Below are 9,493 nucleotides of genomic sequence, written 5' to 3'. Positions count from 1 at the left end.
CAACAGATATTTCTGGTTGATGGATGGAACTGTACAGTGTTATTCATAAGCATGGAAACTACCATATTTCCATTTATCGCATGTTTAAGACATGTTTTTAATTATTTATCTTGTTTAATAAAACGAATTACTTTTTTTTCGTTGCTCAAAGAGCTTTTCCCCCGCAAGCGATGAAATATTGCATATTAATCAGCATGTAAATATGCGAACGAATGATTTGTGAACGTAGATGCTATAGATGTCTAAAAACACTGTCCTCGTTGCTTGCCAGAAGTTATATCGATGCTGTATTCACTGCTCCCCTGTCACATGTCCCTCTACCCTCTGACGCACATGTACACAGTTCATCCTTTGACATACCCCAACTGGAAACAGAAAATGAAAAACGCCTCCAGGCTTTACAATTACCATACACCTTAAAAATGATACAGAAGCTCAAATACAGCACTACTAAAGGCCATTAAACCTTTGGTCTGATCATCCATACACGTCGAAAAGACCAAGCACCATCAAGCATCACCTGAAAACACGAAATAAATAAAAACAATAAACAAAATAGATAAAATCATAATTGTAAATCATTCATGACCCAAATCAGAGGAAAACATATCCATTTCAAAACAAAAGAAATGCTTCCACTCACTGCTCTAAACAAGCCATACATTAAGGCAGACAGAAATTCATATAATCTTACAAATTCCACGCAAATCAAAACGTTACACACTTACCCGATAAGATCCCGTTATACTAACTAATCCTCACAACGTCAATCGAGCACCAAACACCAAGCGGCGTCTAACCTAAAAGCTGATTGATTGGATTGTATTATTTTATTTCTAAACCAGTAAAGACTGAAAGGCTACACTCCACAAAATGATAGCCGAAGTAAATGGTAATAATGTTTCGTTCTATATATGTTAAGTTCTGTGTTCATTGTATTCGTTCCATTTTATTTATTTTTATGCAATTAACTTTTTTTTTTCTTCTATATTTTTTCCCGTTTAGTTGTGCTTCTATTGTCCTTTGATAGCTCCTAATTTTTCGTTTTCGTACTAGGCGCTAATTACAGAGGAAACATAACTCATTCGATAATATTGTATGCTTTGACTTCTAGAACGTTCTTTGTAAATTGTTTACGATTCATTTTATTTATTTTGTTCTTTAATTAATTAATTAATTAATTAATTATGTGTTTTTTTCTTCTAAACTATTTTTTCATGTCAAGGTATGCCTCTATTGTCCTTTGTTAGCTCCTAATTTTCGTTTTCGCGTTAGGCGCTAATTTCATAGGAAACATAAGCCAGTAGAAAATATGATATGATATAAACACCGATCACGTGATACAGTGTTTACGTCGAAAACATTAGCTGATAAAAAAATAATATTTATTTAATACGTGTGTGGATTAGAAACTTTAAAATTGCACCAATGTACTCTCTGGATATATGAACTTGTGTATTCTGTGCTTGAAATCGGATAAAATAGTGTATATAAATGGATTTTCGTGATTTTTCTGTGCCCGTGCAGAACAGGTTTAGCGCCATGGCTGAGCGGGAAAACGAGCGGGCAAAGGGCGTTAGCAACCAAAACATAACCAGGCAAGCCTTTATGCACAGTTCTTTAGATGAAAAACTTCTCCATATGTTTGATGAGCTACGATTTATTCGGAGCGATCAAGTTGATTGTAGTCAAAACATACTTAGTCTGCAAAATTCAATGGTGGCCGTGAATGAAAAAATCAATCAGGTTGTATCAACAACAAATTCTCATTCGGATTTTTTGAAAACTCTAGCTTACAAATCAATTGACATTGAAGCAAGATCGAGACGAAATAATCTTATATTTCGAGGCTTTGTTGAAAATTATGGTGAAAATTGCAATCAGCTTCTTGTCGACTTTTTAAGGAACAACCTAGATATTGACTCACGCCAGATATTCATCGCTAGAGCTCACCGACTCGGACGAAGAAACATGAGCAATTCAAACAAAAATAGACCAATTATCGCAAATTTTCGTGATTACGGTACTGTTGAACTGATTATGGGCAATGTGCGGCGATTGCGCAATACTAGTTTCTCAGTTGATTATGACTTTCCACGTGAAATTCAAGAAGCCCGAGGTCGTTTGTGGCCAAAATACAAAACTCTTAAACAACAAAATCCAAGGTCGAAAGTTTTCATAGTGTACCCGGCAAAATTAATACAAGACGGAACTGTTATACAGGATGAAATGCCAGAATGGGGAAAATATATCGGGGCAAACAGATTGGCAAAAGTGGACAATATTGGAACAATTAAACTACCGCAGTTTGGTTGTAACGGTGGCTCAAGACCTGAACTGACGACTCATCAGCAACAGCAACAACGTAACGGTCACAATCAGGGAGACATCACCAACACGCGAACCCTGCCAAGTCCAGTACACATGAGTAGTGAAGACATCTACCGTCAATCACAACAGCACGTCGAAACGATGGAACTGCAAGTTACTCTATCGCAAAACCCCGTGCTGAGTACACATGAAGTATCGCAAAAGCCCCCCTCACTTATCAACGGTCTGCCACCACAAAAAACTGAATATTTTACAGCTGAACAAAGTACATGCTTAACCACGGCTACTCTGAAAATGAATAATGAACAGTCAAAATGCACATCTATAACCAACCCAAGCGATGACACGTTGATCAAGTCAGTTGCGTGCGATGCGATCAACCCAAACATAAACTTGATCGCGAAAACACCTGCACGGGGACGTCCACGTGATCCACGTTCATTGACATTGACAAGAGCAGAAAAACGATCACAATCTGCAAAGCCTTACAATCGTCAAGGTAGTAAAAGCCGTGAATGTTCTCTAAATAGACAGCAAGGATTAACGGCTTCTACAATAAACAATGCTCCAGTGTGTAATTCAACAACACATGAAGACGAGGTTGGCGTGGGCGGTGCACAAGGGCAAGGTCAGCCGAGTACCGGTAGTGTTATTAAGTAGGACGGCGCTGAGAAGGCCAAACTGCGCTGCGCGTTATTGAACATACAGGGACTTTCTACGCGCAGATTGAACAAACTTCAATCACATGAACTTGTTAGTATTTTTCAATGTCACGATGTTATTTTGTTGACTGAGACATGGGCACATGAGTTAACGGATCTTACTTATGAGGGATTTGAGCATTACGAGCTTAACAGAACTGAAAACTTGAAAACTAGTAAACGAGCGTCAGGGGGTATTATTGTTTATATACGAAATAAATATGTAAGTCAAAATACTTTAGTTTTTCAGTCACAAGATGATATAATTTGTGTTAAACTTGAGGCGTCAAAAGTTAGTCTAAACAATGATTTATATATATGTCTTTGTTATGCTGTACCGGAGGGAAGTTCTCGGCAAGCTTTACTCGATTGTCACACATTTGACCGATTATTAGAGTTTATTATTGATATTGACTCCAAAATGATAGCGGTTTAAATTTAATTGTTTGTGGCGACATGAATGCGCACACATCCGATCTGCCAGATTTTGTTCAAAATGATAACTCTAAAAATATTGATTTTCTACCTGATGATTATATTTTTGATGAATGCAATGAACGTTGTTCTTTAGACAAGGGGCGTTTAAATAGTAACGGAGTGTATTTATTAGATTTGTGTAAACAAACGGGATTGCGTATTTTGAACGGGAGAGTAAATGGGGATATGGAGGGTAAATATACCTTTATTGGTAGAACTGGCTCGAGCGTTGTTGACTATGTATTAGCTTCCCCAAATTTATTTCAATATATTGATACGTTGTGTGTGCATGAACCAAATATTTTATCTGATCATTGTTTAATTGATTTCTCTTTTTCTTTTAACGGTAAAAATACACATAGCGAAACACATTAACTGACGTGTGTTTTTACCAACACGATAAGTGGAAAATGCAGAACGATGTATTTGTGTTATAATTAAACAGTTAACATTTGTAAATGTCATGAAGTTATTATAAAACGTACTGTGCACTCGCTTGTTTGAGTTTTGTTCATGTGTAAGGATAAATGACATGCAAATAGCATTGTCCCTCATAATGTTGTTTCCCCTTTATCTTTTATTTAAGGCAAGTGACCGATGGGCTATACAAAACATAACACACAATGAACGGAACAGATCTTTTTTTTTCAATACTTTGTCACTTGAAATTATCAAACAAGTTAAAACGTAAAAAAAACGAATATGTTGTTGTGTAATAAACTCGTATTGAAGTTTAATATTTTAAATTTAGTATTAAACACTATGTTAAGTCGCAGTATGCGTTAATAGTGCTACTGCGTCAATTCGATTTTTACTGAATTGTGTTGTTCTTAAAATAAAAACTTATTGTAATATGGAAAAATGTTCGAATATAAGGGTTACATTCAATTAATCAGTAAGTACACATACCAAGGCACTTAATGTCGAACGTTTAGTAGATCAATGAAATGCAAACACGATAATAGAAAATATTGTTTTAATATATGTTTAATGCTTGCGAAACATGTTTCGATAGAAAAATACATCAACGCCTCGGTTTTCAAAATGCAATAATTAACTATTATTTATCCTACACCAATAGATGTAAATAAGCACGTGCTATACTTTTTTGTTTTGCCAGCTAGGTAAGGCATGTAATGATGTAATTAATTTTCTGGACCAGGTGTAAACACGGAAACATTTTTTCTTTAAAGTAACGTCTCTGATAAAATAAGTTTCATATTTCAGACATTTGTTACATTTATCTTACTACCAGATGCCACAACTAGTTAACATATGTATGGCAGAAACAAACAAAAACATACTAAATAAGGTGTAAGTAACTTAACGTTTATGAACGTTATATTATTATGGTGAATAACTTCTTGACTTCAACAGCATTTAAAACGTATCTCTAAAAAAGCATTGTCTAATATATAAATATATATATTGACAATACGCCTGTAATATACAGACATGCTAGATATTACGTGTATGATTATCTTTGAAACTGTATTTGGATTTAGACCATTTGTGCCTAGTGGACTCTCCCATCCTTCTACCTTATAAATCTAAATCTAAAACTACATTTTGACAATCAGGACGTATTAAAAGTTACCTTTGTAACAAGCTGCAATAAAGCCTTGAACAAGCAAAATACGTATTGCTGTGTAGAGTTTGTTTTAACGTAACCGGAGATTTGTCCCTACTTAGCCAAAGTATTAAATTATTATAACTGAGTAGCACGTAACTCAAAAAAAGATTTATGCTAGAAAGATGCAACCTTATTAACAAATGCACTAGGTAAACGTGTGCACCTTCATATTTTGCTTTTGAGACAGTATCGGAGTTATGTCATATTTTTAGCAGAAGCATTAAAGTTTTAAATTGTGATGCACGGAACTCAACAGATATTTCTGGTTGATGGATGGAACTGTACAGTGTTATTCATAAGCATGGAAACTACCATATTTCCATTTATCGCATGTTTAAGACATGTTTTTAATTATTTATCTTGTTTAATAAAACGAATTACTTTTTTTTCGTTGCTCAAAGAGCTTTTCCCCCGCAAGCGATGAAATATTGCATATTAATCAGCATGTAAATATGCGAACGAATGATTTGTGAACGTAGATGCTATAGATGTCTAAAAACACTGTCCTCGTTGCTTGCCAGAAGTTATATCGATGCTGTATTCACTGCTCCCCTGTCACATGTCCCTCTACCCTCTGACGCACATGTACACAGTTCATCCTTTGACATACCCCAACTGGAAACAGAAAATGAAAAACGCCTCCAGGCTTTACAATTACCATACACCTTAAAAATGATACAGAAGCTCAAATACAGCACTACTAAAGGCCATTAAACCTTTGGTCTGATCATCCATACACGTCGAAAAGACCAAGCACCATCAAGCATCACCTGAAAACACGAAATAAATAAAAACAATAAACAAAATAGATAAAATCATAATTGTAAATCATTCATGACCCAAATCAGAGGAAAACATATCCATTTCAAAACAAAAGAAATGCTTCCACTCACTGCTCTAAACAAGCCATACATTAAGGCAGACAGAAATTCATATAATCTTACAAATTCCACGCAAATCAAAACGTTACACACTTACCCGATAAGATCCCGTTATACTAACTAATCCTCACAACGTCAATCGAGCACCAAACACCAAGCGGCGTCTAACCTAAAAGCTGATTGATTGGATTGTATTATTTTATTTCTAAACCAGTAAAGACTGAAAGGCTACACTCCACAAAATGATAGCCGAAGTAAATGGTAATAATGTTTCGTTCTATATATGTTAAGTTCTGTGTTCATTGTATTCGTTCCATTTTATTTATTTTTATGCAATTAACTTTTTTTTTTTTCTTCTATATTTTTTCCCGTTTAGTTGTGCTTCTATTGTCCTTTGATAGCTCCTAATTTTTCGTTTTCGTACTAGGCGCTAATTACAGAGGAAACATAACTCATTCGATAATATTGTATGCTTTGACTTCTAGAACGTTCTTTGTAAATTGTTTACGATTCATTTTATTTATTTTGTTCTTTAATTAATTAATTAATTAATTAATTATGTGTTTTTTTCTTCTAAACTATTTTTTCATGTCAAGGTATGCCTCTATTGTCCTTTGTTAGCTCCTAATTTTCGTTTTCGCGTTAGGCGCTAATTTCATAGGAAACATAAGCCAGTAGAAAATATGATATGATATAAACACCGATCACGTGATACAGTGTTTACGTCGAAAACATTAGCTGATAAAAAAATAATATTTATTTAATACGTGTGTGGATTAGAAACTTTAAAATTGCACCAATGTACTCTCTGGATATATGAACTTGTGTATTCTGTGCTTGAAATCGGATAAAATAGTGTATATAAATGGATTTTCGTGATTTTTCTGTGCCCGTGCAGAACAGGTTTAGCGCCATGGCTGAGCGGGAAAACGAGCGGGCAAAGGGCGTTAGCAACCAAAACATAACCAGGCAAGCCTTTATGCACAGTTCTTTAGATGAAAAACTTCTCCATATGTTTGATGAGCTACGATTTATTCGGAGCGATCAAGTTGATTGTAGTCAAAACATACTTAGTCTGCAAAATTCAATGGTGGCCGTGAATGAAAAAATCAATCAGGTTGTATCAACAACAAATTCTCATTCGGATTTTTTGAAAACTCTAGCTTACAAATCAATTGACATTGAAGCAAGATCGAGACGAAATAATCTTATATTTCGAGGCTTTGTTGAAAATTATGGTGAAAATTGCAATCAGCTTCTTGTCGACTTTTTAAGGAACAACCTAGATATTGACTCACGCCAGATATTCATCGCTAGAGCTCACCGACTCGGACGAAGAAACATGAGCAATTCAAACAAAAATAGACCAATTATCGCAAATTTTCGTGATTACGGTACTGTTGAACTGATTATGGGCAATGTGCGGCGATTGCGCAATACTAGTTTCTCAGTTGATTATGACTTTCCACGTGAAATTCAAGAAGCCCGAGGTCGTTTGTGGCCAAAATACAAAACTCTTAAACAACAAAATCCAAGGTCGAAAGTTCTCATAGTGTACCCGGCAAAATTAATACAAGACGGAACTGTTATACAGGATGAAATGCCAGAATGGGGAAAATATATCGGGGCAAACAGATTGGCAAAAGTGGACAATATTGGAACAATTAAACTACCGCAGTTTGGTTGTAACGGTGGCTCAAGACCTGAACTGACGACTCATCAGCAACAGCAACAACGTAACGGTCACAATCAGGGAGACATCACCAACACGCGAACCCTGCCAAGTCCAGTACACATGAGTAGTGAAGACATCTACCGTCAATCACAACAGCACGTCGAAACGATGGAACTGCAAGTTACTCTATCGCAAAACCCCGTGCTGAGTACACATGAAGTATCGCAAAAGCCCCCCTCACTTATCAACGGTCTGCCACCACAAAAAACTGAATATTTTACAGCTGAACAAAGTACATGCTTAACCACGGCTACTCTGAAAATGAATAATGAACAGTCAAAATGCACATCTATAACCAACCCAAGCGATGACACGTTGATCAAGTCAGTTGCGTGCGATGCGATCAACCCAAACATAAACTTGATCGCGAAAACACCTGCACGGGGACGTCCACGTGATCCACGTTCATTGACATTGACAAGAGCAGAAAAACGATCACAATCTGCAAAGCCTTACAATCGTCAAGGTAGTAAAAGCCGTGAATGTTCTCTAAATAGACAGCAAGGATTAACGGCTTCTACAATAAACAATGCTCCAGTGTGTAATTCAACAACACATGAAGACGAGGTTGGCGTGGGCGGTGCACAAGGGCAAGGTCAGCCGAGTACCGGTAGTGTTATTAAGTAGGACGGCGCTGAGAAGGCCAAACTGCGCTGCGCGTTATTGAACATACAGGGACTTTCTACGCGCAGATTGAACAAACTTCAATCACATGAACTTGTTAGTATTTTTCAATGTCACGATGTTATTTTGTTGACTGAGACATGGGCACATGAGTTAACGGATCTTACTTATGAGGGATTTGAGCATTACGAGCTTAACAGAACTGAAAACTTGAAAACTAGTAAACGAGCGTCAGGGGGTATTATTGTTTATATACGAAATAAATATGTAAGTCAAAATACTTTAGTTTTTCAGTCACAAGATGATATAATTTGTGTTAAACTTGAGGCGTCAAAAGTTAGTCTAAACAATGATTTATATATATGTCTTTGTTATGCTGTACCGGAGGGAAGTTCTCGGCAAGCTTTACTCGATTGTCACACATTTGACCGATTATTAGAGTTTATTATTGATATTGACTCCAAAAATGATAGCGGTTTAAATTTAATTGTTTGTGGCGACATGAATGCGCACACATCCGATCTGCCAGATTTTGTTCAAAATGATAACTCTAAAAATATTGATTTTCTACCTGATGATTATATTTTTGATGAATGCAAGGAACGTTGTTCTTTAGACAAGGGGCGTTTAAATAGTAACGGAGTGTATTTATTAGATTTGTGTAAACAAACGGGATTGCGTATTTTGAACGGGAGAGTAAATGGGGATATGGAGGGTAAATATACCTTTATTGGTAGAACTGGCTCGAGCGTTGTTGACTATGTATTAGCTTCCCCAAATTTATTTCAATATATTGATACGTTGTGTGTGCATGAACCAAATATTTTATCTGATCATTGTTTAATTGATTTCTCTTTTTCTTTTAACGGTAAAAATACACATAGCGAAACACATGCTAGTACAACGCATCAAGCGTATACATATGCCTGGAATAGTGAAAATAAAACGTCTTATACTGAAATGTTAAACTCAGAAATATTTATTGAAAAACTGAATGTGTGGGTGGATAGTGTAGATAATTGTTGCAGTGCAAATGATATTGATGTATGCATAACGCATTTTGGCGATATTTTTGATGACGTACTCTCCCCTTTATTTAAACGGCAACATA

General features: G+C 35.9%; 2 long non-coding RNA genes across 2 annotated transcripts; both read right to left on the bottom strand.

Moving 5' to 3' along the window:
* Nucleotides 1-214: 214 nt before the first annotated feature.
* On the bottom strand, nt 215-789 carry LOC127870966 (uncharacterized). Its single transcript, XR_008045022.1, has 3 exons — nt 729-789; nt 467-520; nt 215-365 (listed from the first exon to the last, which is right to left on the bottom strand). It is a non-coding gene; the product is annotated as an uncharacterized LOC127870966 (long non-coding RNA).
* Nucleotides 790-5,606: 4,817 nt separating this feature from the next.
* On the bottom strand, nt 5,607-6,181 carry LOC127870965 (uncharacterized). Its single transcript, XR_008045021.1, has 3 exons — nt 6,121-6,181; nt 5,859-5,912; nt 5,607-5,757 (listed from the first exon to the last, which is right to left on the bottom strand). It is a non-coding gene; the product is annotated as an uncharacterized LOC127870965 (long non-coding RNA).
* Between the last annotated feature and the right edge of the window lie 3,312 nt (nt 6,182-9,493).

Source organism: Dreissena polymorpha, chromosome 3, assembly GCF_020536995.1.
Source record: "Dreissena polymorpha isolate Duluth1 chromosome 3, UMN_Dpol_1.0, whole genome shotgun sequence".
In the NCBI taxonomy this organism is placed as follows: Eukaryota; Metazoa; Mollusca; class Bivalvia; order Myida; family Dreissenidae; genus Dreissena; species Dreissena polymorpha.
The sequence above is the reverse complement of the archived record's forward strand: the minus strand, read 5'-3'. Positions and strand labels throughout refer to the sequence as shown.